Genomic DNA, 24,533 nt, shown 5'->3' on the forward strand with positions numbered 1-24,533 from the left:
TTTGGTAACACCCTGGGGGACCTTCAAGTCATCCTGCAAAATCAGTACAAACTTCCAAAACAGTATTTCAAGACTTACAAACACGACCACTGATCCTGCCCTAAAATACCTCTCTGTGCCGGGTAAGGGTACATGTCTTAGCCCGTATTTCTCCATAATCATTCACCCGATGGCGTCTGTTCAATATTAGGAGTTAGAATATCTAAATCTTTGCACAAGCTGTGATATTAGCAAGCTGTGGGAGATAATGCCTGTCTAATTGATGTCCTCACCTGCTAATATATACAGATGACAATAGCTTATCAGACTTTCGGGTTCTTGACCAACTAATGGGTATGAACATTTCCAGCCCGTAGATGATACTCAACGAGGGATTAATGGAATGAATAAACTGATGGATGGTGTTACATCAAGGAAGAAAGTTTTATTAAGAATAATTAGGAACAAATGTTGGCTCTTAAAAAAAAAATAAATCCCATAAGGTATGAGGCTGAGATCCTGTGAAGTGGTGCCTAATTTGGAGGTGGACTCCTGCCAGGAGAATTTTCTTCTCTGCCGGTGTCTGTGCTGACCCTCTGCTCAATCTGCTGGTTGCCCGAAAAACACGTGGGCCCTCTTCATATGGCTTTCTACTTCTTTTGTCTCAGCGCATTGTTGGATTAGCACAGCCAGGAAAGCAGAATTTGGTGACAGCTTCCAAGTTTGATTTGCCAGTGAGAACGTTTGGCTGGGTGTGGGGTTTCTGTGGTGTAGCTGGCCCACGGCCTTGAACTTCTTCCGGTTTCAGTGGGCCCACTGAATTATCCAAACGGCCTCTTGCAAATAATGACGCTCGAATCTAAATATGTGTATGTGTAGGGGTGTGTGTGTGTGTGTGTGTGTGTGTGTGTGTGTGTGTGTGTGTATGCATACATGTAGTAAACCAGGGCATCAACAGAGCGCCCAAACTCTTGTGTGCCCGGCCTTTAAGATCACATTAGATCACCCTCATGCGCCATCTGCAAACATGCTTTGATCACTCATTCTCTGCAAAGCACCATTTTAGATTCTATGAGAAACACAAAGAAATATGGCGCCTTCAGAAATGTATTGTCTAAATTAGGCAAGTAAAACATACGTATATACGGTTAATCAGATATATTCTATTACACCTGTCATGTCTCTTGTTTGCATGCCTCAGAAACCAACTGTGATAATTTAAGCAGAAAATGGGAATTATTGAAAAGGCTAGGGGACTAGGCTTACAAACTGGGCATAAGTCAAGTGAGTCAGAGAGTAAAAAGGACTACGCACCAATGGGCACAACCATGGTTGCTGGGCTGCCTCCACCACTTGGCCACCGTCAATTCTAAGTGCCCCATCTTTGCATCATTTGCTCATTCATTTAATAAAAATTTTGTAAGAGCTCAGTAAATGCCTGGCACTGTTCTAGAACTGGGGATTCAGGCATGAACCTAAAAGGCAATAATTTCTGCCATCAGGGAGTTGGCATCCCTGTGAGATCATCTCTCACTCACTCAAATTTGGCCAAGCTTGGTCATATGCTCTTGCTTTGGCTGCTATGTTCCCACAGTGAGTTCCTTCAGTTTAGGAATAGAATGTAGATACTGGGCACCTAAAAAAAAAAAAAAAAGACAGTTTTCCATTATACCATAAGCTGAATTCCATGCGCAGTCTAGATAATAAATGTAGAGACAGTCAGAAGAGATTAAGCTCGCTTCCAAGTTGGGTGATCTGTAAGCCATCTTTCAGGTGGGATAGCATGGTGTGGCACTGAGTCTGAAAGAGCCTTGAGGCACTTGTTCATCTGGGGAATGAGTGTGTTTAAAGGCCCAAGTGGTAAAGTGTGCTCCAGCCTTACTGTATTAGAAGAACTTGACGATGAAGATGATTAGAACAAAATGACTATCTGTGCAGGATTGTGAAAGAGAGCACTTTTCTGGAAGATTCTTGAGGTTTCTGGAAGATACAGAGTTGAAAAAGCAATTTTTAATAAAGGTGAAGGAATTGTCTATGTGTGACCTTATCCCTACCCAGAGTGGCAGGTGCAGGATGCAGAGGGCATGGTAGAGCCAATGACAATGTCGACACTGATGATGACAGTGAAGATCCTTGATTCTGACAGCAGAAATTAAGCTATCTGTAAAAAGAAGTCCTTGCCCTTTGAGAGGATAGGAGCATAGTGCCATCAGAAAAGAAGAAAAAAAAAAACATAGTCTGAAGTCAATAGGTTTAATTACATCTTTGGGTCAATTTACCTGTAAAATGGAACTACTACCTTCCCTGCCAAAAGCAAACGGATGTTGATGATAAACTGAGATAGGAGAAGTACAGTGAAAAGGGCACAAGATACTGAGAAGATATGAGAATAGGTTTTGCATCCACTCTTTCCTAGCTGTGTGACCTTGGACAAGTCACTTAATTTTTCTGAATCTGTTTGCTCATCAGTAGAATGAGGATAGTAATTCTTGACAGAAGTTGCAAAGAGCAAGAGAGATAATATACATGAACATCCTTTATAAACTGTAAAGAGCACTGAGGAGCTATGCTTAGTATCTTTTAATAAATGCATGTGACTTGTTATCAGAAAGCCATAGGGAGAGTTTTGAAAATGTTCATTAAAGAAGTGATTCCTAACATTCCTTCTACTGCGTTATACCCAGACCGCCAGCCTTCCCTGCAGACATAGGAACTGGTTCTCTGCTTATCTCTAAAATAAGGCAGTGACCAGAGTACCCTGGAACCCTTGAGCTGTATGCTCCCCAGACCAGCATGGAGGTGATAAATCTTTTGTATTGACCCAAGAAAAAGCCCCAGCAACAAAGCTCAATTTATTACATTAATAAATCACAAATTGTTCCTGCAGCAAATTCCTAAGACTATGCAAAGCATCACAATCCCCAGGAATAAAAAGGGAGGGCCTGGCTAGACCAGAGCTGAACTGTGCCCACCGGGCACAGGCCAAGTTAGAGTGCACCCCAGCTGACCACATGAAACAGTCTGTATGCAATACAGATGTTTGGTAGGGTTGGTGCTGTTTTCCCACCATGCTTTAAAAGACTTTCATGCCTGCTACTTGCATCCAGACTCCTCCATCCCCAGACTGTTTGGCTCAGTCGATTAGATAGGGTAGGCCTTTTGAGTGACAACGCATTCTAGTGGCTGGACTTCTTGACATCCGCTGTTCTCGTCTACTCTTGCGAAGTGCTGCCTGTGTGGCCCATATTTAATGTTTAAATTAAAATTAATTTTATTTAGAAAATTATGCAGCACCCTCTTGAGATAAGTAGAAACACCCTGGGGTGTTGTAAAATTGAGGTTGGGGATTGCTGCATTGGAGTGCTGTGCTAATGAGGTGAAGGTCAGGGGTTCAATCCCCAAGCGAAGGGAGCAGTTAATTTCACTCTGCCTCCTGGCCTCAAATTCCACCCTTAACCCTGGCCATCTGCCTCAAAGATGAGCCACTGGTCACCAGCAGGACAAGGTGAGACAGAAGAGCTGGGCCCATGCAAATCCATCAATCCCATGAGAAAGACAACTCAACTATGACCCACGGGTAATGTGCCAGGATTGTACATTTTGCAGATGAGGATGCTATTACATTGTGACGTTATGTTAGAGAAAGCACATAAAAAAAGGGAAAGGTCCAATCGGTCAGATATCATGGGGTCCTTGTTCTCTGAAACATCGCTCTTGGTCTGCAAGAGTTTAGCTAGCTTGTTAGAAAGACAGCTTAATAAATGCGATGTGTATGTGATGATCAAACAGTCCATTTTTGTTTATTCTTAAGAAGGAGAGAAGTCATGTAGACATCTCCAAACAAAAGATAATACAAATATCATCAATGTTTAGTTTGGAATATATCATACAATTTGAGGACAACAGATTGCCCTCCTTAATTATGTTTTTCTTTAGCTAATAATAATATTAGTTTGCATTCCCTGAACATGCTGACTGATGGCAGGAAAGCGAGCCCAAATGTTTTGCTGCATGAGGAAAGGGAGGGAGTCCAGGATTAAGCATGTGTCAGGGATAATCCACAGAACCCAGATAATCCATCTCCATAAATCAAGAGTTAGCTGTAGCCTGCTAATTGTAGATGTACCATTGTCCTCGTTAGAAAATAGAATTTGGGGTCCTTAATTCTCTCCTCCACTTTCTCTCTTGTGTATCCAAGTCCTACCCACTCCCAGAGGTCAGTCTAAGTGCTACCTTCTGGACTTCTCTCTTTTGGGGCTTCTGGGGCACTTACAGTATATGCTAAATTGTGCAATGGATATCTTGTTGGCTTAGCGCTTGAAGACGAAGGCCAAGTTTTTCGGCTTCTATATGTCTCACAGGGACTAGCACAGCACTGAACATCCAGTAGGTGCTCAATAAATAGCATACCCAGTGACTGACTGATTTCACTAAGAGATTTGTAATAATAAAAGATCACCTTCCTCACTGTCCCCCAATATGACAAAATTCAATAACCACTCGTGATTAAAAAAAAATAATAAAAATAAAAACTCTCTGAAAACTAGGAATAGAGAAGAACTTTTTCAACTTATTAAAAAGCACCTCTAAAACTCCTGCAGCTAACATACTTCATGAGAGAAGTTCTAAAATATTCCCTCCTAAGATTGAAACAAAGCAGGGAAGTCCACGCCCACCACTTCTAGTCAACATCATACTGGAAGGTCCAACCATCACAATAAGGCAAGAAAAGGAAGTAAAAGGCATAGAGTTTGGAAACAAAATTCCCTATTTGCAGATGACATGGCTGTCTATGTAAAATTCTCAACGACTCTACCAAAAAAAAACAAAAATCCAAAACCCACGACTCTTAGAACTAATAAGTGAGTTTGTCAAGGTTGTAGGGTCAAAGTTAAGCATGCAAACTCAATTTATTTTTAGATACTAGCAATGAACAAGGGGACCCCAAAATTAGTAATACAATCCCAATTACAATCACTCAAAAAAATTGAAATACTTAGGCGTAAATCTAAGAAAACATATATAGGATTTGTCTGCTGAAAACCACAAAATCCTAATGAAATGAGATCTAAATAGATGGAAAAACATTTTCATCCTAATGTATTGGACGACTCTATAAGTAAAGATGTCAATTCTCCCCCAAATTGATATATAGGTTGCAAAAATTCCTATCAAAATCCCAGCAAGTTCTTTTATACATATAGGCAAGATTATTCTAAAATGTGTACAGGATGGCAAAGAAATTAGAAAAACTAAAACAATTTTGAAAAAGGAAAATGAATGGGAAGAATCAACCTACTCAATGTAGACTTACTCTATAGCTATATCAATCAAAACTGTGTGGGACTGGCAAAGTATTGTATTGGCAAGGTATTGATACATAGACCAACCGAACAAAACAGCAAACCCAGAAATAGACTCATACAAATGTGTCTAACTGATTTTTTATAAAAATGCAAAAGCAGTGGGGGAAAGATAGCCTTTACAACAAATGCTCCTGAAGCAATTGGATGTCCATAGACAAATAAAAGAGAATCTCAACCTAAGTTTCACACATTATATTAACTCAATTAACTCAAACTGAGTCACAAAATGCAAAACAGAAAACTATAAAGCTTTTAGAAAAAAGAAGAAAAAATTCAGCACCTTTGGTTAAGCATAGAGTTCTCAGACTTCACAGCAAAAGCATAATCAATTTAAATAAAAAATTGATAAATTGGACTTCACCAAAATTAGAAACTTTTGCTCTTTTGAAAGACTCTATTAAAAAGAGGCGAAGACATAGTATAGACTGGGAGAAATATCTGAATACCACCTATATGACAAAGGATTAGTATCTAGAATAAAGAACTCTCAAATCTCAACAGTAAAAAAACAAACAATCCCTTCTCCCTAAGATTGGAAATGAGACAAGGATGCCCTCTGTTACCACTATTACTCAATTTTGTATGAGAAGTTCCAGCTAGAGTAGTCAGGCAGGACAAAGAAATAAAAGACACCCAAATCAGAAAGGAAGAACTGAAACTTCCATTATTTGCAGATGACATGGTACTATGCTTGAAGAATCCTGTGAAATCTGCCACAAAGTTTCTTGAGCTAATAAACAAATCCAGCAATTGGCGGGTTATAAGATTAATGTGCAAAAATCAGTAATGCTTCCATACACAGGCAATGTCCTAACTGAGGAGACAATGAAGGGAAAAATTCCATTCAAAATAGCAACTAAAAGAATCATGTATCTAGGAATAAACTTAACCAGGGATGTAAAGGACATGTACACAGAAAACTACACAACATTGATAAAAGAAATCAGGGAAGATTAAAATAGGTAGAAAGACATTCCTTGCTCATGAAAAAGAAGGTTAAATGTAGATAAAATGTCAATTCTACCCAAATTGATCTACAGACTCAATGCAATACCATCAAAATTCCAAGAACCTACTTTGAGGACTTGGAAAAGCTAGTTATCAAATTCATTTGGAAGGGAAAGAGACCTTGATATAGCTAAAAACATCCTAAAAAAGAAGAACAAAATGGAAGCATTAACAATTCCTAATTTTAAAACTTATTATGAAGCCACAGTGTTTCAAAACAGCGTGGTACTGGAACAAAGCTAGAAGTATTGACCAACAAAACTGAATCAAGAGTGCAGAAATAGACCACCAAATCTACGGTCAATTGATTTTTGACAAGTTTCCCAAGTCCATTGAACTGAGACAGAACAAATAGTCTTTTCAATAAATGGGCATGGGAGAACTGAATATCAATAGACAAAAGAATGAAAGAAGACCTTTACCTTACACCCTATACAAAAATGAACTCAAAGTGGATCAGAAGCCTAAATATAAGAAGAGCCAGTACTATAAAATTCTTAGAAGAAAATATAGGAAAACATCTTCAAGATCTAGTAATAAGAGGTAGCTTCTTAAACTTTATACCCAAAGCACAAGCAATGAAAGAAAAAAATAGATAAATGGGAACTCCTTAAAAATCAAATGCTTCTGTGTCTCAAAAGACTGTTTCAAAAAAAGTGAAAAGGCAACCAACTCAATGGGAGAAAATATTTGGAAATCATGCATAGAATAAAGATTTGATATTCGTATATTAAGAAATCGTACAACTCAACAATGAAAGGACAAACAACCCAATTATAAAATGGGCTAAATATATAATAGACATTTTTCTGAAGAGCAACTACAGGTGGCTAAAAAGGATATGAAGAGACGCTCATTTTCATTAGCCATAAGAGAAATACATATCAAGACCACAATGAGATATCTCACACCTGTAAGAATGGCTGCTATTAAACAAAAAGGAAACTACAAATGTTGAAGAGGATGTGGAGAAAGTGGAACACTTATGCACTGCTGGTGGGAATGTATAATGGTGCAGCCGCTGTGGAAGACAGTTTGGCAGTTCCTTAGAAAACCCGAGTTGCCCTACAACTCAACAAAACCACTACTCATTAAATATGGAAGAACTGAAAGCAGTGACACAAACAGACACGTGCACACCAATGTTCATAGCAGCATTATTTACAATTGCCTGCAGTTGAAAACAATCCAAGTGCCTATCGACAGAAGAGTGGATGAACAAAATGTGGTACATACAGCTGATGGAATATTATGCAGCAGTAAGACAAAATGAGGTCCTGAAGCACATGACAAGATGGATGAGCCTTAAGGGCATAATGCTGAGTGAAATGAGCCAGACACAAAAGGATAGATATTGCATGATTTCTCTTTTATGACCATGATGAAGGTAATCTCAGAGGCTTACAATGTTGAATATAGGTGACCTAGAGATACAAAGAAGCTAGAGATGGGTGAATGATTAGGTAATGAGGTTGAACCTAAATGTAAGGGAATGGATAGTAGTGAAGGCAGTTCAGCAGTGGGTCTATAAATAATGTTGCCATATTGAAGGTGAACATGATTGAAAGGGGTTGTATAGACCATGAATCCCACCGATCAGCACTGCAAAAATAAGTATGTTCTTGCATGACTCATACAAAGGTATGAATCTTGTACAAATAGTAAATAATATTAGGGTATAAGGGGGGAAACTACTATTGCATGCTACGGTTTAATGTTTAACAGGAAGACGGCAAAGTAGCACGACAACACCAGGGGTAAACAATTTGGGGGTAGGGACAAGAATTAAGGGGAGGGATTTTCTATTTGGTGAGGGAGTGTTTATCAGTTATTTTTCTCTTCAGAGCAGTGAAAATTGTCTAATATTGAGAGTGTTGATGATTGTACAAGTAAGTGAAGATAATGTGAGACACAGAATGTTGACTCTGAACATTACACATGATGCCCAAAGGATAGAGGTGGCTGAAAGATACAATGACTGAGAAGTAGAATGACGAACTGTGGTATACACATATGATCGCATCTTGTGCGGCCACAGAAAGGAATGGAGCTGTGGGGACTGCAACGATATGAATGAACCTAGGGGACATTATTGATGCAAAATAAGCCAGAAACAAAAGAACAAATAATTGTATGGTCTCATTTAGAAAATACTTAGAAATTGAAAATGAGATCAGCCTTCAATTAAAGATAAGAATGAAGCTGATCGGGTCAGGACGAAGGTAAATCAGAATATAAGGGTATGCAGGACACTGCCTGTATTTTAGAACTTCACCTACAGCATGAGACTAAGGAAGAGAGGCTTATTTTGTCCAAAACCTAAGTTTTCTGGAGCACATAATCTAACTCAACCTGTCTGGATAGATCATTGAAACAAGCCAAATACATGGAGCTCAGAATAGGAATGAGGGTTTGTAATTCTGCATAGATTAATGTAATGCCCAGATACATCCCAAAGTACGTTGAGCAAGTAATTCAAAAGTATTGGCAAAGTCCCTTGTGGGACAGGAGAGAAAATATGGAACTATAAAACTTTACCACTGGGGAAACCCCTGATACTATCTCAAACATTAGGGACTTCCAAGTCAATAGGCCAAGCCCTTCATCTTGAGCCTTGATCTTGCGAAGCTTATTTATATAGTGGAGAGCTAAACTTACTTATTGATATGCTTAAGAGTTACTTCCAGAGGACCTCTTTTATTGCTCAGATGTGGTCTCTCTCTAAGTCCAACTCTGCAAGTAAAACCAATACCCTCCCCACTAAGTGGGACATGGCATCCAGGGGTGAAAGTCTTCCTGGCAGCATGGGATATGAATTCCTGGGGATGAGCCCAGCCTTGGCAAGGTGGGATCCACAATACCTTCCTGACCAAAAAGGGGGAAAGAGTCATAACAAAATAAGGTAAACAGTGGCTGAGAGATTTCAAATAGAGTTGGGTGGCTATTCTGGAAGCTACTCTTAATGTAAACTTTGGCTAGTTATTGCTATTTAGTACAGTTCGCCAAACCCTAACCAAAACCTTTCCTTTCACCCCTGATAAACATTTAGGGCTCTACCGAGATTCTATAAAAGTTCCATGCACTATGATTATTTTCCAGAAACCCACAACCTCCAGATAGTTTCCTAGGCCAGATAAGACCTGAAACCCAGAGGGGCCAGTCTGTCCAGAACATTGACTAGTTCCATCCCCCTAAACCACATTATCAACAGCCCTTTGCAATGTGAAAAACTGAGAATGGGCATAGCCCAAATACCCCTAAAGATTGGGAGAAGGCTCAAAGGAGAGAGAGGAATTATAACAGAGAAGATAGGACAAATGAGTATAACTGCTGAATCATTATATTGATATTTCTTTTCGTCTCCAGTGTCTTGAAGCAGTTAGAAGGAAAAACTTAAAATTGTAGACCTGTAGCCTATATCAAACTCTGAAATCTGTTCTATAACTACTTGTTACAATGTACTTTGAAATTTATTGCTTTTTTAAAATATATGTTATATTTCACAATAAAAAATGTTAAAAACCAACAAACAATCCAATTAGAAAATGGGCAATAAGCATGAAGAGATATTTCACCAAAGAGGATATACAGATAGAAAATAAGCACTTGAAAAGATATTCAGCATCATTAACCATTACGAAAATGCAAATTAAAATCACAATGAGATATCACTACACACCAATCAGAATGTCAAAAACTACAAACTGTGACTCTGTGAAATGCTGGCAGGATGCAGAGAAACTGGATCATTCATACATTGCTGGTGGGAAAGTAAAATGTCATTGCCACTCTGGAAAACAATTAGATAATTTCTTATAAAACTATACATGCAACTCCATATGACCCAACAATCACAGCCATTTATGTTCTCACACAAACCTATACATGAATATTTATAGCAGCTTTATTTGTAATAGCCAAAAACTGCAAAGAACTCAGATGTCCGTCAATGGGTGCACGATTAAACAAACTGCGGTACATCCAAATCATGGAATACGACTCAGCAGTATAAAGGAATGACTGTTAATACATCCAACAACCTGCATGAATCTCCAGAAGATTATCCTGAGTGAAAAAGTCAGTTCCCAAAGGTTTTGTACTTCTGATTCCTTTTATATAAAATTCTTAAAATGACAAAATTATTGAAATGCAGAACAGATTGGTGGCTTAGCGATTGCCAGGGGTTAGGGACAGGCAGTGGTTGGTTGGGGGGAAGGGGAGGAGAGGGAAGTGGGTGTAACTGTCAAAGGAAACCTAAGGGATCTCTGTGGTGAAGGAAATGTTCTATATCTTGACTATACCGATGTAAATATCCTGGTGTGATATTATACAATGCTTTTGCAAGATGTTACGATTGGGGGATTTCTTTATATTATCTCTTAAAACTGAATGTGAATCTACAATGATCTCAACATAAATGTAATTAAAAAAAAAAAAAAAAAGAATCACCCTTACCTGCCCATGCTGCAGGGAGGTATTAGACACCCAGAGATTTGCTTCCACTCAGAATACCATGATCTGGCCTTACTTCCACCCTAATGATATGTTCTGTATTGTACTCCTCAGATAGAAACAATAGGCATCTCTGTTCAGGCAGGCTGTACCCAGGAGTTGCACCAAAGTGGTAATATGCCAGGTGGGGGAAGTGGCATTTGGGTGGCAGCCATGAGGGGATGCATTCAGCATAAGGAGCTGCAGTTTGCTGCCGGGTTTGTACTGGAGTTCAGAGGACTGGATTAAGAGATGGACCTGCACATAAGAAAATTACCAGGAGTCTAAGGGTGTTTACTCATCAAGAGTAAAGGTGGGAATCTCACTGGGGACTCAAGGCCATGATTTGGCTAAGCAACAATGGTAAAATTAAGGTCAGACTAGGCAAGAAGAGGCATTCATTTATTCATCTCCTCATTTGTTTAATGAATAGTTCATGAGAAACTCTGTGGAGCTAGGCACGTGGCAGGAGACCATGACAGAGGTCATTTACAGCTCGCTGTCTAACAGAGGAAAAAGATTAGCAAGAGTGCTTGGGAGTACTTTGGAGGAACAGCTGTGCCTGACTTGGATAAACAGGTCACTGGAAGGTCCAGTGACATTGAATGAGGAAATGACATTGAAGCCAAGATCTAGAGGATGAAGTGTGGGCTGAAGTGGAAATAGGATTCATGCACAGGGGAGAACAGGATTCTTGTGGGCCCTGAGCTGAGAGGTTACAGAACTTGGTTGCTGTCCCGTTAGACAGACCTGGTTAGTCTGTAGAGGCTATAGAGGTCACTCATGGTCACACCAGTGTAAGGTTCAGGGTATATGGCTGGTATTCATGGGTTCCCCTAGTCAGAAGCAAAGTCTCAGGAAAGACAGAAGCTACAGAGCAGGCAATTGTTGGGAACTTTCATTAGTGGATCAAAAAGAACTGCATGCCAAGGCAGACCAGAAGTCTGGGTTGTTCTTCCCTGGGCGAGTCAAAGCTTTGAAAAATCTATAAGGCCTTAATTAGTACTTTTTCCTTCGGAGTTCCAGGCCTTCTGGGACTCTGGCTGTCAGACAAACCTTCCACAACAGTGAGGGTGTCATCTTCATGGAGCTGGAAGATCCAGTGAATTATCTAAATAACTTTTGCTTCTACAACATAAATCTGCATCTTCTCACCTAATTGGGGATCCTTCTCTGTAGAAGTTCTTTGGCTGGCCAGGACTCTTTCCCTCTGACACTTCACTCCCTGGGTTCATGCCGTAGTTGGCTCATGACAGAGACTGCAGTTGTCAGAGTGAGCATTGGGTCAAGAGCCACCCCTTCTGGAAATCAGAAGTCAGTATGCCAGAGTAAATAGCAGCTCATTCATACATCCAACAAATATTTATTGAGCATCTACTATATACTGGGCTCTCTGTGCTAGCCCTAAGAACCTAGTGGTAAGAAAGTCATGTTTCCTGTCCTCAAGTAACCAAGGATCTAATAAGCCAGTCAAAGAGACTAAAGATTATATTGGTAAGATTATATAGGTTCCATGGTTCTAAATGAAACTCCAAAAAATAGGATTTAAGTAAGGTAGAAATCATTTCTCTCCCACATATCCCTTCAAGTATAAGCAATCCAGAGCTCTTATGCCAAGACCTAGGCACCTTCCATTTTATTGCTCTGTCATTCTAAGTATGTGTCCCTCATCTATTTAGTCTAAGATGATTCGCCATGTATCACATTCCAACCAGTAGGAAGGAAGAAAAAGGTAGAAGAATGGAATGCATAATTTCTTCCTTTTAAAGACTCAGAAATGACACACGTCACTTCGGTGCAAACTCTATTTACAGAAATTAGTTACATGACCATACCTGACTGGCAAAGAATACTGGCACATTGTAAGGGCTCAATAATTGGTAGCTGATTTTGGCTAAACGAGCAGTTCAAAGCTGAACAGGAAAGTTGATGCAAAGTTCTTGATATTCCTAACACTTGTCTCACTATCAGGGCCCCCTTTGTCTTTTGGTACTGCTCCTCCTCTCTTCTTATAGTTCCTGCTCAGCTTTGAACTGCTCATTTACCCTTGGTCATAGAGAACTGTGTCCTCTTGCTTCACTCCTACCTGCTTAATTAGTGTGGCACAGATTCCTCCTTGTCCTCAGTATCCATTCTCCCCTCCTCCTTCTTCTCCTTCTTTCTAAAGAAAGTATAGCTGGACACATATCTTAGTTAAAGATTACATTTTCATATTTCATGTTTCTCATATCGGAACTATTGGCCAAGAAGATAAGAGGAGCAGTACCAAAAGACAAAGGGAGCCCTGATAGTGAGACAAGTGTTTGGAAAGACAAACACTTTCCAAACACTTGTTTGATACAAGAACTTTGTATCAATTTCCTTCTGAAGTCAGCATCACCCCCCACACACTTACAGCCCAGCACTCACAGGTGAGAAAGGGGTGAAGGGATGGCAGCCTGAGGCCGAGCTGATGAAATGGGCTCCTCAAGGGTTGATGCTTTCAGTTCCACAAATGTCCATCATGAAAAATCATCCTCAAAAAGACTCGCGGTGCTGCCCATCGGTGGGGCCAACACGTTGCCTTGCCAACCGTCCTACTGGCCACAAGGATGCTAATGACAACGAGAATATTAATTCTGGAAGAAATATTTCTGTCTCTGGACAAGTGACGGATTCCTTCGGCACCATCGCAGTAAAGTGGAAACCTTAACTGGAGCAATACTAGCAGGCAAGGGAGAAATTCACATTTGTGGCATCCAAAGCAAACCCTTCCTCTCTAATAGTAAAATCAGTCCCACTGTGTACACGTCTTGGACTCTCAGGATGTGTTCGTCTCCCCCCCCCCCCCCCCCCCCCCCGCCACACACAACTCAGTCCCTGTAGTGCTTCAGATTTATCTAGCTTTTCATATTTTTCCATAACATGCATGATCATAGTCAAAAACAACTGCCAATTATCGATCCCCTACGACGGGCCAGGGACTGCGCTCAGCCCTCAGTAACATTTACATGCCTGTTTTCCTCTTTACAAAATGCTCTTCCACATCTTCATTTGACCCTGACTCTGTAAGTGTGATAGGTATTGGTTAGTCCCATTTGATAGATAGGGAGAATGTGCTGAGCAGTTTCCCTAAGAATATGCAGTCAACTCACAGCCAAGTCAGGTGTGACCCAGATTCCATCCTCTTCGTCACCTACTTCCATTGAACCTGCCTCTTACTGTGAAGGCCAGTTTATTTCTGGGATTTCTTCTAAAGTACCATTCGGTGCACTGCTGCAGTGATTTTCTAATATAGGTCAAATCCCAGGACAGGTATATTCCACTCATTATCTAAAAACCCTATTTTTAAGAACAGACAATTTGGAGGGTGACAATCCTTTTTAAAAGGGGGAGGGGGAGGGATTCGCAGTAGTCTTCCTTTAAATAGTGAAGTGCTCTAGACCAATTCCAACATAATATACTTTAACATAATCCCCTTTGCGTTTCATTTCGCAGGAATGTTTCTACTGTCCAAGAGGAAACACACTTAACAGTGAACTTTCAGGGAGTTCTTTGGTACTTTAATGGCACTGGAATCGTTTCATGAAACCAAACGTTAAATAACTAAGCTGTTGTTTGGGGCTTGGGTTTTTTTCCCTTTATAAGCCTCAGTCCCTGTCATCAGTTAGACTCTAAGGAAAGAGAAGTGGGGAGCAGCTTTGGAGCTGGCTGGGGTTGGGTTGGAATCTCTGTCCTTATCTTCTGTGACTTGGCAGCAGCATTTAAGCCAGCCAATAGCTGCCTCCTCCTGAAACCTCTTCTTCACTTGGCCGCAGTGCAGCCACCTAGCTGTCTTCCTGCCTCCCTGGCTGCTCCTTCTGGTCTCCTTTGCCATTTTCTCTTCTTCCCAAGAGCCTAAGGTTCAGTCTTCAGAACTCTTTGATGATCCAATCCAGTGTCATGGTTTTAAATACCTTACTTATATTGCTGATAACAAATTCATTTCTTCAGCCTAGATCCCTCCCCTCGACTCCAGACTTCGAGATGGAACCCTGTATTTGTCTTCACTTGAATGTCTAAATGGCATCTCCAACTGAATGCATGAATGCATGCAAAAATAAAGCTCCTGATTTCCTCTTCCAAGAATGTCTTGCACCGATCACGCCCATCTCAGGAAATGGCAACTTCATTTGTCCATTTGCTCAGGACAGCTCTTTCTTTAACATCCCACTTCCAATATGTCAGTAAATCCCATTTTCAAAATGTATTCAGAATCTGACCCTGCTCCTGTCCTGCACCAAGCCACCGTCACCTCTCCCCTGGATTATTTCCATAGCCTCTTGGTTGGTTTCGAGGCTACCATCCTTGTCCTCTTCCAGTTCATTTGCAGCCCAGCAGCCAGAATGATACTGTTAAAATCCTAATCCAATCATATCACTCCAATACCCCAAACTGTCCAATGGCTCCAAAGCAAGACCCTAAAAATGACTTACATGGCCCTTCCCTGCCTGCCCCCACAGTTCCCCCAGGGGCGCCCCTCCGGCACCTCACCTTTCCTGTCTAACTTGTTCTCATCTTTCCCCTGTTTCCCCTTGGCTTACTCCACTTCAGCAACACCAGCTTCCCTGCTGCTCCCAGAACCCGCTGGGAACACTTCCACTTCAGGGACTTGAAATTTGCTCTTCTCTTTACCTGGAACACTCATCTCTGAGATATCTGCTGGGCTAGTTCTCCTACCTCCTTCAAGGTTTTATTCAAATGTCATCTTCTCAGTGAGGACTTCCTTGGCTACCTGCTTTAAAATTGCAGAAGCCCCTTCCCACTCCTCACCAACCCTCCTTTTCCACCTTCTCTGCTTTACTTTTCTCCTTAGTGCTTATCAACCTCTGATCATCTATTTTATTATCTTGTTTACTGATTTGTTTCCCCCTACACTTGAATTTAAATTCCGCTAGAGCAGGAACTTTTGTTGATTCTGTTCCCTCCTCCTCTCCAGGCACCTGGAGCAGTGCTTGGGGCTTGGTATATAGTAGGGACACAACAAATACTCTTAGAGTAAAAGAATTGATGAATGAATGGCACTGCCAGCTTTAGTCTTGAGCAAGTATTTAATCTCTCTGAATGTGGATCTCCACAATGAATATGATTATGTCTACACTGCAGTGTTATAAGGACTATTACCAAAAAGCCAGTGTAGGGCTTGGCAAGTAAGTGCTCTTTGCTATTATTGTTGCTGTTTCAGAGGAAAGTTGAGCCACTTAATGTGCATACCCTTAGCCCACTAGATCAAACTAGATCAAAATCTTCTACTGGATCTCAAATCTTCTTTACCTGATCTCCAGATCAGTTATTACCACTGTCCCACTCACCACCCTGGGAGAGGATTCAAGTTACTAATATGGAGTAAATAGCTACTGCCATTCTGTTCAATACTTTAATTGTAATTCATTCACTCATAGAGTCAACAAATATTTACTTTGGGTACATCAAAGGCTGGGGATACAAAGGAAAAATAAGGCTTGAACCCTAGCCTTATTGAGTCCATTGTCCTTCACAGATGATGAATAGATGAACAACTAATGTTAAGAGAGTGTGGCCTGTGCTAGGAAGTTTTGGAGCCGGTTTGTTGTTTGCCCAAAACCTCCCATCCCCATTCCATCCTATACCATCATACAATAATCTCAAGGTACCAGAAAATCATAGACAAAACAAGGCTAAAACAAAAAACACATTGGTGGGTTCTGGTAGCAGATAGCATAGCCCTATAGCAGCAGCACAGACTCCTCAGGATTCCTCTGTGACACTAAAGGTTGTGTACCTCTGATTTACCATCCAAAGTAGTCAGCTGCAGCCTTGTGCTGAGATGAGCTGGTCAAGAATGGAATGAGGAGCGATAAGGACAACAGGCCTTATATGCCTGCCACCCCCATCCCAGGTCAACCAAGAGACTTTAAGAGTGCTTACTTATACGAAGATCAGGTGAGCTCCTAGCCCCATCCCAATCTCCCTAGTTAGATGAGGACACCTCCTGAACACAATTCCCTTCTCTTCACCTTCAGAAGAGGGACTCCTTGCCTGGTTCCAGAGAAAGGTTGTTCCGGATGATGAAGAAACACAGGCTGTGAGCTGGTGTCCACCACCACCCTCACATTTCTTGGCTCTGCTCCAAAGCATACCTCCACCCCTTCACTTCTCAGCTGCGATTTCACCTGTAGGGCTGAGGTCTTCCCTCAAATGGATGCTCCAGGGCAATGATTCATCTGAAGGATGTGGCAGGATCTTTCAGTAAGAGGGCAGTTGGCTCCCCCATAAATGTTTGAGCAAGAGGTACAGTCACAAGGCCATGGCTGGGAGCTAACTCTTCCCTCCACGCCAGAGCCCTTTGCAGGGAGAGCATTTTGCTCCACTGGTGTGTTCTGCACCCACCCACCCCCTCCACGGGGATTGACAAGGCAAGGCTGAGAGAGGCAAAGGGGAGTCCAGGGTTTCCGGTTGGCAGGCAGGATGCAAAATGCTCTGACACCTTCACCAGCTCCTCCTGCCAGGCTCAAGTGGCCTTCCTACCATCTGGCCACAGTGAACCCTCCTGCTAGTAGTAGAGGGGAAAAGAGCTCCCTCTGGTACCATCCTCTGGTCATCAATCCTGCCAAGCAGATTTCCTGATCTGCCCCCAAAGTGACCAGTTATCCAGGGATATACGGTCTATGACCCTACGCACCAAATTGTAGGGATGGTCAGTTCTGAACTCACCAGGGTTTGGCTCCGTTCTGAGGCAGGCACATGAACAGGCGCCTACAACCAGGAAATGTGCCTCCAGAAAATTTTGGATGTGTATATTCGGGGGTGGATGGGGGGAGATAGGAGGGACTCCAGCCTGCTCTGATCTTAGCAGCCATTATTTTAACTCTGCTAAGTCATATTTGAACAAATAAGATGTTGATAGCAATTTGGCAGTGTTGCTGAGAGAATGAAAGGAGAAAGTATATGTTCAACAACTAACATTGTATCTGGCATTTAGAAAGTGCAAAAGGAATGGTAGCTGCCATTGTTGTTGGTGAGAGGAGAAAAAAGAAGTGGAGGAAAGCTGTGCTCCCAGCCATGTATAACCCCAAAAGTTTGGAGAACCTTTGCTCTTGCAGACCCTTCCACCCACCACCCCCAATCTGCCCAGAATGCACTTCCTCTCCTTCATTGAGGAGCTCCTACTTATCCTTCCAGATGGATGCAATTCAGATGTGATCTCCTCTAGTTTCCCCCAAATTCCCCAGGCACAGTTAATTGCACCTTCCTTTGCTCTTCTGTTATAGCACTCCCTGCTTTGTATTCTAAGTGTCTGCATTTGTTGCTCCCTCTTGTCACCAACTGCTTGAGCCCAGGAGAGTACCTTCTTCATTATTATCTCCTCAATTCTTGCCCCCTTCCCCGGAGAGGAGATCTCCAGTAAATGTTCGTCTGTCCCTCGGCCTAGGAAAGCCCCCAGCTGCCCAAGGAGCAGGCTCAATGCATCGCACAATGCCTTATCTCCATGGAATGGAGCCTCAAGAGACCCTGTGGAAATATGAGCCTTGGCGCTTGCCATCTTCATTTCTTTCCTGCAGAGTTGTGGTGAGATCATCGTTCATCAGCTGGAGAGCAAATGGCATGCAGGGAGGGCAGGAGAGTTATTGAAGGTCACTTACTAAATTAACAGCAGAACTAAGATGAAATGTATCATCACCTCTAAGCTCAAAGCCAGGCTTAGCCTACACCACATTTTCTTCCATGAACAAATGACAACCTCAGACCTTTCTCAAAAAATGGTGGGCACGTTGAAAGCTGAAATCAGGTCACCTCCTTGTGCAAAGAAAGTCTCCATCTTTAGAACAGAGAGGGTGTGTTCAGTTCTCATTTCAAACTATGCTTGTCTCCAAAAAGACTTTGCCTGACCCCAGAAACGAAGTTAACTTTCCCCTTGTTAAACTCTGTGGTCATTTCTTGGACTTTTCTATCACAGCGCTTGCCACGTAAATTGATGTATATGCTATTTGTGAAATCATTTGTTTGATGTCTGATTCCCCTTTAAACTTAAAAATGAAGACAGGGACGCATCTAAAGGGCCTACCATAATACCTACAATATCCTAAGTATCAATTTATTCAACCAATAAATGGGTATTAAATGTCTTCCACATGTGCCATATTTTCTAGATGTTGTGAATAAAGACATCTGGATAGATGGAGAGCTTTTTAAATGAATCAAGAGAGTTTTTAAATGAATCAAATACATGATTGCACTTGTCTGCAATTCAAAATCAGTCTCAGTGGGCTAAAGTCATAGTATCAGCAGAAGTGGTTCCTTCTGGAGACTTTCTTGAGGGGAGAACCCCTTTTCTTTGCCTTTTCCAGCTTTTAGAGGCCGCCTCGTTCCCTGATTTGTGGCCCTTTCTTCCACCTTCAAAGCCACCAGCACCTTCAAATCTCTTTCTCTCACTTCTGCTTCCATTGCCACATTTCATTCTCTGATTCTGACCCTCCTGCCTTCCTCTTGTAGGAATCCTTGTGATTACATTGGGCCCACCTGGATAAACAAGCCACTCACCCAGTCTCAAGATTCTTAACCTAAATCACACCTGAAAAATCCCTTTAACCATGTAAAATGACATATTCACAGATCCCAGGGATTAAGATATGGAGATCTTTACCGAGCCACGTATCTGCCTACCCTGGTGATCTATGTAGGATGTGTTTAGAAAGCTTTGACTGCAGGAAGTCTTCCTCAATTCCAGCAGACTCTTACCTCAAGCCTAAAATGTTTTCATAAATTAGGTACCCGATACCTTGGAATCACATCTTGTTCAAAGTGGGGTTCCGTTTTCTCATCAGACTAGTGTGTGAGTGAAGCGTACATATGTCATGACTACCTGCATAGGAGCAAAGAAACCCACCTCCAGCCCCTATGCCATGGATGTCCATAAAGCATGCCCTGAAGACTCTGAGCTGAAGACCTTGCTAGAGTACCAGCAAAGCACTCCTGTTTCCCAAGCTATGGCCCATTCTTCACTGACACAGCCACTGAGCAACAAGGAAAGGCTTTGCCCTTGGGAATGACCCATTGACTCCCCCTTGGCTCAGATGGCTCTCTCCAGAGAGAGACTCAAAGTCACCACTGTGAATTCCGTTTTTTCCTTGATTCTTGGAAAGCACCTCCCAGGACCATTTCAAAACAAACAAGTCGTGAGGTTTGCTCAGTATCTATTTAAAGGGAATCATGTGTTCCAATAACAAACCAGAGGCCAGTCCCAGGCTTTGGGACAAGACTGGAGCTACTGTGCATGTAACTGCAGGTCAGGGGCAGGCAGGCCTTCCACATATACATCGCCTGGCACGGCCCCCGGCTCACCCAGCAGTCTCGTTGCCTCGCCAGTCCTTTTACCCCAAAAAGACCCAGAACAGAATGGGTCACCAAATAAGAAGTTTTAAGCAGTTTTTATATAATGTTTACTACCTTGGCAAGCTTAGCAGGAAAGTTTTGAACCCATGTAGGCCTTTTCACCCAGAAATCTCAAATAGCTTGGTTATGACTAGTTTTATGTGTGCAAAGCATCCTGCTATCCTCCAGGAGCTCTGTTCATCAAAGTCAGTGGTCTCTCTGATCCTGGGTGTATAACAGAAGCCTGTGCCCAGCTGGGATTCTATATAAGTCAAGTGCTTCTATTATCCCTGCATTGCCTAGGAGTTCTCCTGTGGATAGTGGCTACAAAATGGACTAGCAGACTGACTTCTTCATCTATTCATTAACTATTCATTTGAGCAACATTTTATGCCAGGCACTGGCAAGACACTGGTGAGCCTACATTATGTGAGGAGAAGTCATCTGAAAAGTAAGAAAAAAAAAAGTAAGCAGACAAATAAATAAAATAACTACAAGTTGAAATAATTGTCATAAGAGAACCCAAGAGTGAAGCTAGAGAATAACAGAGGGGGACCTACTGTACATCAGGTGAACTGGGATGTCTCCCTGAGGTTACACTCAAGGTGAGACCTAAAGGAAATGAAAGAACCAAACATGGGAAGATTCAAGAAAAGAGTTTTCTTGACTGCAAGAAGAGTATGTGCATAGGTCCTGAGGCAACAAAGAGCTTGGCCAATGTTCAAGGAACTGAAAGAAGACCAGGAGGGCAGGAGTGCTGTGAGCACGGAGCACAAGGGACTAGAGTAGTAAGCAGGGATCAAATGATGAAGAACTTTGTTCAAGGTTTGGGTTTTGGATTTTTACTCTAAAAGAATGGGAAGCTGTTGAAGGGTTTTAATTGAAGGGAAGGGACATGATATATCTTTCCCTTCTTTTTTTCCTCCTACTCCTCTCTCTTCCTCTTCCTCAGTCTCCTCCTCCTCCTCTTCCTTAAAAAAAAAAATCACTTTTGCTGCTGTGTGGAGAATAGCACAGAGACAAGCAGAAGGGAAGGGAAGGAGGCCTATAGGGAGAGGTGGACTTGGGTAGTAGCAGATGGAGGGAGAGAAGGGCACGCTCATATGAACACTGGAGATGGAGTTGACTGGATTTTCTGAGGGATCAGATAAGTTGGGGAGATGATCTCAGATGGTTAACTGTGCCTGCCCTTGACAGGAGTTTCTGCCTGATCACAGAGTGGCACACGTAGCTAATGGACTCATGCCTGACCCTGAGGAAACTGCTCCAAGATGCCGTCAAGGGCACATATAAGCCTCACCACCATCAATGAAGTTGGACAGCACTGCCGTTCTCCGGAGCTCACCCCAATGTGGCACAAGATGCCTCCATGACACTTACCTCTCATGTGATAGGCAGCATTTCTATACCAGAAATGGAATGGCTTTTAAAACGGGGAATTTATTAAGTTGCAAGTTTACATGTTCAGGGCCATGAAAATGTCCAAATTAAGGCAAGACTATGAAAATGTCCAACCTGACTCCATCCAGGGAAAGATACCTTGGTTCAAGAAGGCCAGTGATGTTCAGGGTTTCTTCTCAACTGGAAAGGCATACGGCTAACATGGTAAAGTCTGCTAGCTTTCTCTCCAGGCTTCTTGTTTCATGAAGCTGTCCTAGGGACGTTTTCCTTCTTCATCTCTAAAGGTCTCTGGTTGCTTGTGCTCTAACGTTTTTTCTAAAATGGTTCCTTCTTAAAGGGTTCCAGTAAGCAACCCCACCTTAAATGGGTAGAGAAGCATCTCCATGGAAACCATCTAATCAAAAGTTATCACCCACAATTGGCTGGGTGGCATCTCCCTAGATAATCAAATGCTCACACCCAGCAATATTGAATGAGGATTAAAGGACATGGCTTTTCTGGGGTACACAACAGATCCAAACTGGTACACTGCCTTAGGCTGGGGTTCTACATCAGAATTGGTGGTATGCTGGGGAGCCAGCTCTCTGGGAGTGAAAATAAAAACAAGCCTTGATTTTAGCATTTACCAACCTCCATGGTACAAATACTCCCAGTTAACTGAGTTCCTAAAATTCCTTAATAGTTAACAACTGGTTTTTGCCAGCTTGCAAGAGCTGGCTTTCCCACAGCCCTGCATGACTGCTGGTCCGGAATGCCATGCTAAACCATCTCCTCTGACTCTTCACCACTTAGGGTTGCCCACGTCAGAAGCAGAAGGAAACTTTTGGTGATGTGTTACATCCATTGGCCTGAGAATATGCTCAATGACCCAACACTCAAATGTGTCTGTATAAGTCAGCTATAAAACTGAACTGATTGCTCAACTCAATTTTTCTCCATTGGAGAATGGTCAAAGAGGAGGCTATCATTCAGCCCCATGGGTAGATCTGAGGGAGCACGAGGAGTGTCAGATAATCTGGGTGCCAAATAAATATCTCAGACAGCTCATTTATCCTCTCTGAGTCTCAGCCTCTAGGACTACAAAAAGAGCAAGTTGGTGATCTCTAAGGGCCCTTTTTTTATTAGTCACTTATACCTGAACTCAGGTAAAAGTCAGGGGAATGCAAAGGGATGGCATATATGAGAAACTCAGGGAAGATTGATGAGATTTGGTGACTGAATGGATATGGGAAATGAAGGCAAATAAGCACTCAATGATGATTCCCACGGTCTGAAACACTACCAAAGCTTCCCATGCCATGTGGAATATTTGCAGCACCTTTTGGATTTCTCTGGATGGGAAAACTGTTCAATAATTACAGAGTCAGTACATTCCAAAGTTGATGAAGAGCATCATAGAATGGCCCCCTGTAGCCTACCTATGAGGTGATACCTATTCAACTCTGTGAATTTGCCCAGAGGCTGGGTGTGTCTAGTTGCCTTCCATGGGAACTGTGAGAGGTCATAAGGGTGCCAGGTTCAGTTCACTCATTCACAGATGGCCTAACCACCCCTCACAGACAAATGTCCCCTTCCTTCATCATTCCACCTTCTCCCTGCATGCATCCGAAAATGCCTCCTTCATTCTATAATCAACAACCTAATAGCATCCTCTTCTACAAAGCCACAGAGGCAAAAGTAGTTAAGAGAGATCAGGTGAGGGGACAGCAAGATTTTGAAAAACACCTAGAAAGCAAGGACTGAAACGTCTTCCTTTCTTGTTCTCAAACTTTCCTGAACTCACTGGAACATTGGCTGTTGACACATAAAAAATTGAGGCAAACTTGTTTTTGTTTCTTGATCCTTATTTGGGTGAATATGCCTTTTCAAAAATCAAGATGTTCTGTTGTGTTGTTTTTTTAATAAAAAATACGAAAATCTCCTAAAACAGAAAGGAGCACTGGAGGTAACCATATGAAAACAGTTTATGCCAAGAAAAATAACCAGGTCCTGTAGAGTCCCAAAGAGAACCTTGGTTTCTATGTGATGTCAGCAGAATGCTAGGCTCCTAGCAGTGGCTGGGATGGGATGCTTACTCTTAGTTCCAATAAGCAAACATTCTCCCTGGATCCAACTTCAGTGCCCCACATGCAGTTGTTCTAATTTGTTTCCTGTTTTGGACCCTCCCAGGATTACATCTCACGGACTTTTTATTTTCATCTCCCTACCTTGAAAAGCAAAGAAAAAAAACAAGTGTAAGTATCTTAGCCAGGAAACCAATCCAGCAGGCATTCAAGACATTCAGGCAAGAAGAAATGCATCTCGTGGAAAATTTTCCATCACAAGTACTTTTTTTTTTTTTTCCAAATTCCCAAGATAAATAGATTTTTACTTATAGGACTAAGAGCTCCATTATTCTCCAAAGAGCCCAGGAAATTGGCCATGTGTCTGGCCATCTGATCCAATCTCTAAAATATTCTAACCTTAATGAAAAGGTCCTAGTTTTTCCTCTCCTTTAATAAATGTTTCTTCTCTTCTTCCCCAGTAGTATTCAGCAAATGGGGTGGCCAGGCTGAGTGCCTAGTTTATGTAAACAGGCAAGAACAGCTGATTCATCAGAACTCTTTTCACTGCTTCTCATCCGGGAGCTTGCTCCAGAGGGCCTTGAGAAGGGGAACCACTGACTCAAGAACCCATCTCCAGGAGGCTCAGAAAACAGCTACATTATGACTTGGATTTTAATGTTTATGTACGAATGTGTGAATGCATGCGTGTCCTAAAAATCCAACTTCTTAGGGACTGCTTGAAGTGTTGGAAAAATGAATGCAGGTGGAAACCACTTCCCTACTCTCTAGACACCTCCATTCTGTCTTCCAGAACCTGGGAAGGAGTAGCAAGGACTTGGACTATGGCCTGGAGACACAATTTGCAGTTCTCTTT

At 42.0% G+C, this 24,533-nt stretch overlaps 1 long non-coding RNA gene across 1 annotated transcript; it reads right to left on the reverse strand.

Moving 5' to 3' along the window:
- Positions 1 to 871: 871 nt before the first annotated feature.
- Positions 872 to 23,571, reverse strand: LOC143689463 (uncharacterized). Its single transcript, XR_013178797.1, has 3 exons — positions 23,438 to 23,571; positions 1,518 to 1,615; positions 872 to 1,048 (listed from the first exon to the last, which is right to left on the reverse strand). It is a non-coding gene; the product is annotated as an uncharacterized LOC143689463 (long non-coding RNA).
- Positions 23,572 to 24,533: the final 962 nt, after the last annotated feature.

This window comes from Tamandua tetradactyla, chromosome 7 (genome assembly GCF_023851605.1).
Source record: "Tamandua tetradactyla isolate mTamTet1 chromosome 7, mTamTet1.pri, whole genome shotgun sequence".
NCBI classification, from domain to species: Eukaryota; Metazoa; Chordata; class Mammalia; order Pilosa; family Myrmecophagidae; genus Tamandua; species Tamandua tetradactyla.